The sequence below is a fragment of the Suricata suricatta genome, unplaced genomic scaffold (genome assembly GCF_006229205.1).
Source record: "Suricata suricatta isolate VVHF042 unplaced genomic scaffold, meerkat_22Aug2017_6uvM2_HiC HiC_scaffold_121, whole genome shotgun sequence".
Lineage (NCBI taxonomy): Eukaryota > Metazoa > Chordata > Mammalia > Carnivora > Herpestidae > Suricata > Suricata suricatta.
This window is the reverse complement of record NW_021856111.1, coordinates 1-9,008: the sequence shown is the minus strand read 5'-3', so window position 1 is coordinate 9,008 and position 9,008 is coordinate 1. Positions and strand designations below refer to the sequence as shown.

General features: G+C 56.1%; 1 long non-coding RNA gene across 1 annotated transcript in view; it reads right to left on the bottom strand.

Annotated features, from left to right (window-relative positions):
- LOC115284612 overlaps nt 1–4,335 on the bottom strand; it is an 11,757-nt gene extending 7,422 nt beyond the window's left edge. The window contains exon 1 of the long non-coding RNA XR_003905286.1: nt 4,270–4,335. This is a non-coding gene — a long non-coding RNA (uncharacterized LOC115284612). The remainder of the gene's footprint in view (nt 1–4,269) is intronic.
- Nucleotides 4,336–9,008: the final 4,673 nt, after the last annotated feature.

Here is a 9,008-nt window from a genome sequence, read left to right as displayed (position 1 = left end):
GGCCCTGCCCGGAAGGGGCCAGGAGCCCCCTTCTGGGCCAATGGCACGGGGCCCTTGGGTCCTGAGCCTTTGGACGCGAGCCCCTTCCCCTGGTTCCGAGACCAGGCTGGGCCAGGCGCTGTGGGGGTCGGGCTTGGGGGGGCTGGAAGCCCCGCCCCAACACCCTGGCCTCCACTTGGAGGGCCTCTGCCACTTGGCGGCAGGGAGGCCCTGATGTCCCTTGGGTCCCATTCTGAGGCTCAGGTGTGGGGACCCGCCTACCCGGTGTCCACGGGACTTGTGGTGTTGGCAGGTGGGGTATGGAATGTGCAGCTGGACCTGGAGGAGGAGCCAGCGGGGGGGGGCGGGTAGGGGGAGGGGGAGTGGATAGAGTGCAGTTGGAAGCCAGAAGGAGCCACAGTAAAAATGGCAGCAGCCCCCTCTTTCCTCGCTCCTGCGCTCGCCCACCCCCCACCCCCGTCTCCCCGCCATACCCCCTGTCCTCAGTCCCCGACAGGGCCCCCCAAATCCAGGTCCGGGCCCATGAAGCCACTGCTGGCAGACACAGAAGGGGCAGCTGCAGGGAGAACTGGAACTCGCCAACTCCCAAACTCCAGTCCCGGGAGACACAGGTCTGTCTCTGGCGGGGCCCCGCCGGCCCCACCGATCCGATTCGATCCGAATCGAACCGAATCAAACCGAACCGAACCGATCAGGCACACGAGCGGGACTGGGCGGAGCGCTCTCTCACGAGGACTCTGTATGGACACGCGTCCCTTTCTGGTCCGCCTGGTTCCCACATCCCCGGAGACAGTTCAGGGCAAAGGCAAGGAGTGGCCTCTGTCCCTGTGTCCGGGTGCCAGGCTCCCTAGACAGCTGGTGGTCAAAGGAGCGGTGCGGAGAGCCTGCCCAAGGGCCCAGGCCCCCTCGGACCGCGGCCCCTTGTGGCCCGCGCGGGACTCCCCACGTGGCTCCCAAGCCGCTCCTCTCCTCCAGGGGAAGCCTCGGCCAGGGACTCGCGGGACGGACAGCGAGTTCCGCTTGATGGCAGTGTTGCCCCACGGATGCCCACGCGCCCTGCCCCCAGGTCACCTCCCTCCGCCCTTCGCCCAAGAAAAAAAAGGCCTGGCCGGGGCCACCCTGGCTCCAACAGGGAGGCGCCCAGGACTCTGCCACTTGGGGCAGCGTGCCTGCCCGGCTGCCGCTGCGCTCCTGAGGCTCCGTGGCGCGGAGCCCCGTCCCCTCTGGCTCCACGGAACCTGCCTTCGGGACCCAAAAGCAAGGACGAGGCTCACGGAGGCTGCCCGAAGCTCCAGGCAGTGGCCCTGCACCTGTCCGGGGCTCCGTCGGGACCCCTGGAGGCCTGCGGGAGACCTCAGGAGACACAGGGGCAGGTCTGTTCTTGACCCAGAGCCCCGTGCCCCCCCTACCTCGCCAGTCGGTGGCTGCCGGGGTTGGGGGGGGGGGCACCACGCCTACCTGGGGAATCCTCACTCAGGCCTCCCTGACAGGTCAGCCTGAGGAGACCAGGAAGCCTCTAGCGGCCAGACACCAAGGTCCCGCGGGCAGGAGCCGGTGGGGCCCTGGCGTCGGCCAGAGAGGGGGAAGCCCGGGGAAATGGCACTGCAGCTTCGGGGTCTGCTGAGGCCACCTCTTCCTGAGCCCAGGTCTGCAATCGGGGTGCAGGGTTGACGGAGAAAGAGAGGGAGGCGGTGGTGGTATTGCTGAGTCCACAGTCTCCCCAATCACTTTGACTCAGCCTGCGGGGGGGGGCGTCCCTTCTGGACTCAGACTACAAGTGGGCCACCTCCACATCTCCCCCCATCCCCTTCTCCGCAAGAGCAATTCAAGGTCCCCCCACCCCTGTCACCACCTTAGCACTCGGCCACTCCGCCCCCCCCTGCCCCCCCATGGACCACAACCCCACGCCTCGACCCATCGAGTTGTTGTTCCTAGGGCAAGGGGCACGTGGCCATAGGCTCCTATGTCAGAATCCCAGCGCCCCTGGCCCAGGGGGTTCTCTGCCCCTGTGGCTCAGGGCCACTGACCCCGTAGGGGGCGGCCCCTTGCGCTCCGGGGGCGGCCCCTTGCGCTCCGGTCCCGCCCACACGGGGCGGCCCCCAGGCTCCAGACCCACAGGCCAGCGGGACCTGGAGCTCTGTCCTGCTACCCGACGTGGCGCCCCCGTGGCGCCTGGCGCCTCCCGGGTCGCCCATGGGGGCGGCACCCCTAAGGGGCGGATGGGGTGTTGGAGGGCGCACCCTCATTCTCTCCAGCCTGGGACGTCCCAGCTGGCTCCCAGCGAAGCCACAAGCCAAGCTCACGGGAACGCTAACGAGTTCCGCTTGATGGCAGTGTTGCTCCACGGATGCCCACGCGCCCTGCCCACAGGTCCTCTCCCTCCGCCCTTCGCCCAAGAAAAAAAAAGGACGGGCCGCGGCCCCACTGGCTCCAAGATGGAGGCACCCAGGGTTCTGCAACTTGGGGCAGCGCGCCCGCCTGGCTGCCGCTGAGCTCCTGAGGCTCCGTGGCGCGGAGCCCCGTCCCCTCTGGCTCCACGGAACCTGCCTTCGGGACCCAAAAGCAAGGACGAGGCTCACGGAGGCTGCCCGAAGCTCCAGGCAGTGGCCCTGCACCTGTCCGGGGCTCCGTCGGGACCCCTGGAGGCCTGCAGGAGATCTCAGGAGACAAGCTGGTCTGCTTATGGACCCAGAGACCGTGCTGCCCCTACCTTGCCAGGTGGTGCCTGAAGGGGGACACCACGTCCAACTGGGGAATCATGTCAGGCATCCCTGTGACGTGAACACTAGCCTTTGGCGGCCAGACACCAAGGTCGGCGCCGTCCTATGGGCAGGAGCCGTGGGGTCAACTCTGGGGTCCACCTCCCATAGTCAGGGGAAGGATAGTCCCCCGCACCTGGCACTTTGCTCAGGTGTTTCTCCTGAGATACAGGCCTGGATATTAGCATACATGACTATGTTTTGATAGCGGGTGGATATCTCATCAGATGCCAAATCATATCCTTCCTGGCTGAAGGTGAATATCTGACTGTTTTCTGAATCCTATCAATGATGGGAAAAATCCACCTTTCTGTAGGCTATGTAGGAGTCACCTGATTTACACCTTATACTTGATTTAGCCTTTGGAGATCCCCTTTGATTTCACTGTTTTCAACCAGGGGATAGGTGTGCGCACATTGCAGTGATATTCAGTGGCCTCTCACTGCTTGAATTCCTTTAGACAAAGCGTCCTAGGTGAGTAGATGCTTCTGCGGTACAGTGGTGAAGGCGTTGGCTCTTAATGAGTAGAGATATGCACAGGGCGCAGAGCACTTTTAAGAGTAAAAGTCCATCCTCCCATTCATGAACACTGCCCTTCACCATGAACTCCATGTTGAACTCCATGAATTCCATGATGTGGTTTTCTTTCTACTCTACCCTTATTTTCTCTGAGCTTGCACTCCCTTATTTCTCTAACTCCAATTTTCATGCTCTGTGTGAAGACAGCACTTTCGGTTATACTGAAGTGTATACAGCAGTACCGAATGAGCCGCCAGGACCCACACTCCAGGAGAAATGCATGTCCGTGTCTGGGGCATTCTGTCTGTCCCTGTGGCAGTCTACCGTGGACTGCCATGATATGCTCCCCCAAACCCCACACCCTCCAGCACACGTAACCTGTTAATATTCCAGTACGAGTTTGTTCCCAAGTCTTCCCTGACCTGGCAGAGGGCCATGGTGCAGCGAGGTAGACACAAAAGAAATCAGGAGACAATGGGAAGAACAAGTATGGAGGGATCCAATCAAAGCAAAGACAGCAATAGGCATTATATGCTTGGCTGTCTTCAGGTCTCCAGTGGCCTGTCCCCACATGGGGCTGGGACCGTTGCTCCCTGTGGGTGAAGCTGGGAGCCAAACACCAGACCACGTTCTGGCCTCTGGGAGTTGGCCTCACAGGGACTGGAGCCCTGGTCAGGTTCAGGCCCAATCCCTTTCCATTCTCTCTGTCCTACAGGACACTGACCTTGAGTTCCTTGAACGGTACCTTAAGTAATGTACTGAGATGATCTAGACGCTCGTGCATCCATCACTTTTTTCCTGTTCCACAATCAGGAAGTGACTTCAGAGCCTTTCCTACATGGCTGAGACTCTGGTATAATACACAAGTGTCTCGGTGTCAGGAACCTGCCTCGGGAGTCTCTCCGGGAGCCTTGCTGAAATCCCACAATCACTGTGATTTTCCTATGATAAAATAAACTCTCCTAAAAAAAAATGAACAAAGAGCACTCACCGAGAACACCAGCAGCGGCCTCTTCGTTTTTCCTCTCTCTTCTTTTCCCTTCACTGTGTCTCCCTGCAATGAGAGAGCTCACTCAGTACGGAGCACTCAGTGCCAGTTAGTACGCTGTTGTGTACATCCCGCTCAAGCAACCTCGCGAGTTTCTGGTTACTGTTCATACCACCTCTGGGGTCAGCGAAATCTGAATACAGCGGGGTGTGTAATTCAGCCTCACTCATCCTTCAAACGTTGCGCAGATCGTCAATCTAGGGTGTCAGAAAGCAGCTCAAATAGAATGCATCAGGTGAATCCCGAAGTTATCTTCTAAAATCTTTTTTCTGTGGGAACCACAGTCATCACCTTGACGTTTATACTCCTAGAGATCCCCGCTTTTTTCTGAACCTTTGTGACCATGGGGGTTATCGATGGATATCTTGGCCAGCCCGAGTCCTCCACCAAAATAGAACAACCGACCCTCTACAGCCCAGCAGCTCATTTGACTCAGAGGGGTACCAGATACCTCCTCTCTGGTGGCACCGACATTCTCTCCACTGATTGTCCAGGGATGTGGACATTTTCTCCAAGGCGGTGGCAGGTCAAGATTTGCCAGCCTCTTTCCTCTGGGTGGACACTGATGCAAGCAAATGTATCCTGGTCACACACACCCACACCTCAGTAGCTATGACTCTGTATGGTGGCTGAAGAGGGAAGGAGAGATGAGGAGAAACCTAGTGTCCAAAGAGAAGGGACCAGTAGAATAACCTGTGCTCCAGACCCTGGCCTAGATGAGGGCCCCTGCACTGAGTAGCTATCAGAAAAGAAATGGAGAGGACCAAGCAGGCTAGGACATTTACTCTGCACAGATGTGCCAAGGCCAAGATACCCATATGTTGGGAGAGCAGCCAAATGTGAAAGAGTGTGTATTATCACGTGGGACGTGTAGGGTCAGAGCAGAATACACGCTGCTCTCTGGGTCCCTTAGTTTTCATTTACATATTATCACTGCAACATAGATGAGGAAGAACTACACGTGGTTCCCACAGCAGATCAGGAGTTGGAAGGCAGAGAGACAACCTGGGAGCAGTCATCATGCAACGCTAAGGGCTTTTCTTTGGGTAAAAGTTCTATCCAAGGTGGCATTTCCAAGGCAGTTTCAGGGAAAAATATACAGGAAATTTTATATGTACGTACGTACATACATACCCAAACATATTTGTGGGTTTATTATTAATGAAAAAGTGCTGAATGAATGAGTGGGTGTTTTGAGGGTGGAATATAGAGACACTCCCAGGAGGGGCTCCTGACAATGGCCCTCACCTAGGACATCTGACTATGTGGATGAAGTCACCGGGCGCTCCATCTGTCCTGGGGACCCCACTCCTCCCACCCCCAGCCTGCACAACCCACCTGGGGCACTCCATAGCAAAGTGACTGTGGCTCTTGGAGGAGAGCATGGGCAACTCACCTCCTGGTCCTCTCACCTGACAGGGCACCTGTCAGTTCCTCCTACTGTCACAATGGCCTACCCCTGGGCCTTTAAGCTGGGTAAGGAAGCTGGATGAATGCAGAAAGAGGCAATAACTCAAGGAGAAGTCAGGAAATCAAGGTCATGGTGACAGCTACTGCTATGGAATCAGTGTCCTTGGAAAGGGAGGATTCTGTCCCAGAAGAACCACAGGGTTCTTCCCTGTGAAAGTGTACACAGAAAACAGGGTCCCATTCCCAAGGACATGCATACTTAAAACTCTTAGAAAGACACAGAGATAAACCCATAAATGTATGTATTCATTCAGATTTTATTATAGGCACTTTCCTACTGCCAACAAGAAGCCCAAATAGAAGAGGCACCACCTCTCCCAACACCCCACTACAGTCAACCCCACTTGGGGGGCTTAGTTCACCTTAGAGTCTCAGGAGCAAGCATGGATGGTGTTTCTGGAGCAACAGTTCCGTCAAGTGGATACTTTTGGAACAAGCCTGTAGCACCTTCCTGTCTTCTGCTGAGGAAGGCCTTGGGAGGGAAGGGTGGGATTGGGGTACCCACAAGATTCCTGGTCAGACCCAGCACACACCCCCGAGTCAATTGGGGAAAAAATGCAGGGTGGATACAGACTCAACCATTAAGTAACACTGGGCTGCCAGGACGCAGGCCTCCTCAGGCCGTGGGGGCGCGGCCTCAGCAGCTGCCATGTTAGGGAACAAGGAGCTGAAGCTCATACTCTGGGGCATCTGGACTGTGGATCCTTCTCAGTGCAGGAACTAGCTCAGCCAGTGAGGTTCTTGTAGTCTCAGGGCCATGGGGAACCCAGAACTGGAGGCCCCAGGCTCAGCTGCCATAGAAACGGGAAAGGGAAGGCACCAGCCACCCTGGGGTGGGGGTAGCATCTTGTAGACAGGATGGAAATTTTCCTGATTATTTCGTACTCGGTACAGACAAGGAAGAGTAATGCAGGTGCACTGCAGGTTAGGGCTAGAGCTGTGTTTTCTTTACTCTGCCTCCCTCTACAAAGAGAATCTGGGTTCCAGGCCCCAAAGTATCTCAGAAAGCCGTACTTGTCCCATATGACAGAGTGTGTAGATACAGGATGGAACGGGACAGGGACAGGATAAATATACTGAGATGGACAGATTCCTCCGGAGTGAAGGGACCCAGATCTGTTTTCTGCACTGCTTGTTGGGACGGCTGCAGCTCAGAAACACCCTATTCCTCAGTCTCCCTCCCAGTGTATGGGTGTATGACCTGGGTCCTCTTGTTTGGAGACTCTTCTGGGACTTCCTATAGGAGATCCATGTTCTGTAGGTGGCCAGAGGGACACACTGAGACCACCTTGGTCTGCGGACCAATCAGGCCATGTACATCAGGATCAGGCCCTGGGGGCTCAGCAAAAAGTTCAATGCCACAAGCATAAAATGAAAGGGCAGTGAGTGGGTTTACACAACAAGGGTTAAATCAGCAAGTGTGTGTGGCGGGAGGGGTTGAGCCTGGAAACTTGCTTCCAGAACACCTCCCTCAGCAGGTAAAAAGTCAGACAAAGGGCATGAGCTACCCCAGAGGTTCTTCCAGAAGTAGGCTATCAGGACAGCTGATATCTAGAATGAACTGCTGTGTGCCCAGGAGTATGCGCCATGTTCCTGTCCCTGAGAAACATACTGATCTGTGGTGGACATGGGGGGAGGGGGGTTCTCTCAACCTAACAGCTGTGAGCTTTAAGTACCATCTCCAGACCTCTTCTTGATTTCCCAGCTTCCGGGGCAAGCATGGGGTCGAGACCTCAGAGAGCCAGGAGTGAATGGAAGCCAGGGCCATCCTTCTCATCACTGCAGTGAGTCTCATGGATTCTTGGGGAAGATGGCCAAGAATCCTGAAGGTTGCAATCATGGGCCAGGGTGTCTGCTCGGCTCTAAGCCAAAAAGTGGGTCTGGAAGCCCCGGATCCCATAGACCCCAGTAGATGGTGCCATAGTTGCTGACAAATTCTTGAACTCTGCCAAAGTGCACCTTCAACCTGGCTCCTTTTTCCTGGTGTGGGCTGTTCCCTCCTGGACTCTGCTTGCTTTCTGCACTGGGCCTCAGACCTTCTGGCACGGGTATCCAGGCTCCGCATCTCATCTCTAAGCCGGACAAGGAATGTCGCCTTCCTGCCTCTAGGACTGCCAGTGGCAGCAGCCCTCCAGTGCCCGCAGTGGTGTTGGACTGGGCTCTACTCTGGCCAAAAGAGGCTTTCTGGGCCCTGGTCCATCCAGGCCAAATGTGCTCTTGGTCCAAGGGGAAAGGGCACATGGCCAAATGCCTGCAGCCTCTTGGCTGGAGCTCCTTCAGGGAGGGCTTCCTCTACTCCTGCCCATACATGGCCGCCATTTGGGTGCCTGGCCAGTCTCCCAGACCATGATCCTTATCACAGCGCCAGTCTCTGGAGCTTCCCTGGCCCAATTCAGACTTGGATCACACTCCCATGCCTAGTAGATCTCTTGACCTCCTAGGGACACTGTCCTTGTCCCACTCTTCACTCCCATCACTCCTCCCCAGGAAGTGAAGGTGCCCGGTTGGAGAGATTTGCAAAGTTTCTCCTCTTGGTGGCAGTACTGCACCAGAAATGCCAAAGTGCCCCTCCACCCCCAGGTCCTCTCCCTCTGCCCTTTCCTAAGGAAAAAAGGCCAGCTCTATTCAGCATGGCTAACATGAGGTGGTCCACCACCTGACAACCTGAGAGTAAAGGGGCAAATGCCTCAAAATCTGGCACTCCATCTTGCAAGGCCTGGTCTCTGTAGAATCTTCTTAGCCTGCCTTCATGACACAAAAGCAATGACTCCCTGCCTAGGCACCCTAGCCGTGGACCTGAAAGTACCTCTGGCTATTTCTTTAGCACTTAGCGTTTGCCACCCCCTCAGAAAACATCCTGAGGAGGAGGCCTCTTGTAGCTTGAGGCAAAGGGAGTTGGTCCACAGGTACCAGCAGGAGGTCAAGTGAGGTAAATCTCTAGCTCCAAGACAATCATCCTGGTAGCCTGGCTCATGTTACGTGACTGTTCAGTTTTCAGATATGGATTATTATATTCATATACTGGTCAGCAATGGAACTATGTGGTATTCTAAAGACACTTGTCCTCGTATCTGGCCTATATTCCTTTTCTCAATGCTTCCCATGGGAAAGGTTTTCATGAAAAGCACATATGATTTCTGGACGCTTCTGAGAATTCATGCATTTCACTCTGGAGCATTGCCGGCTGAGCGATCGGCACCTGCCATGCGATG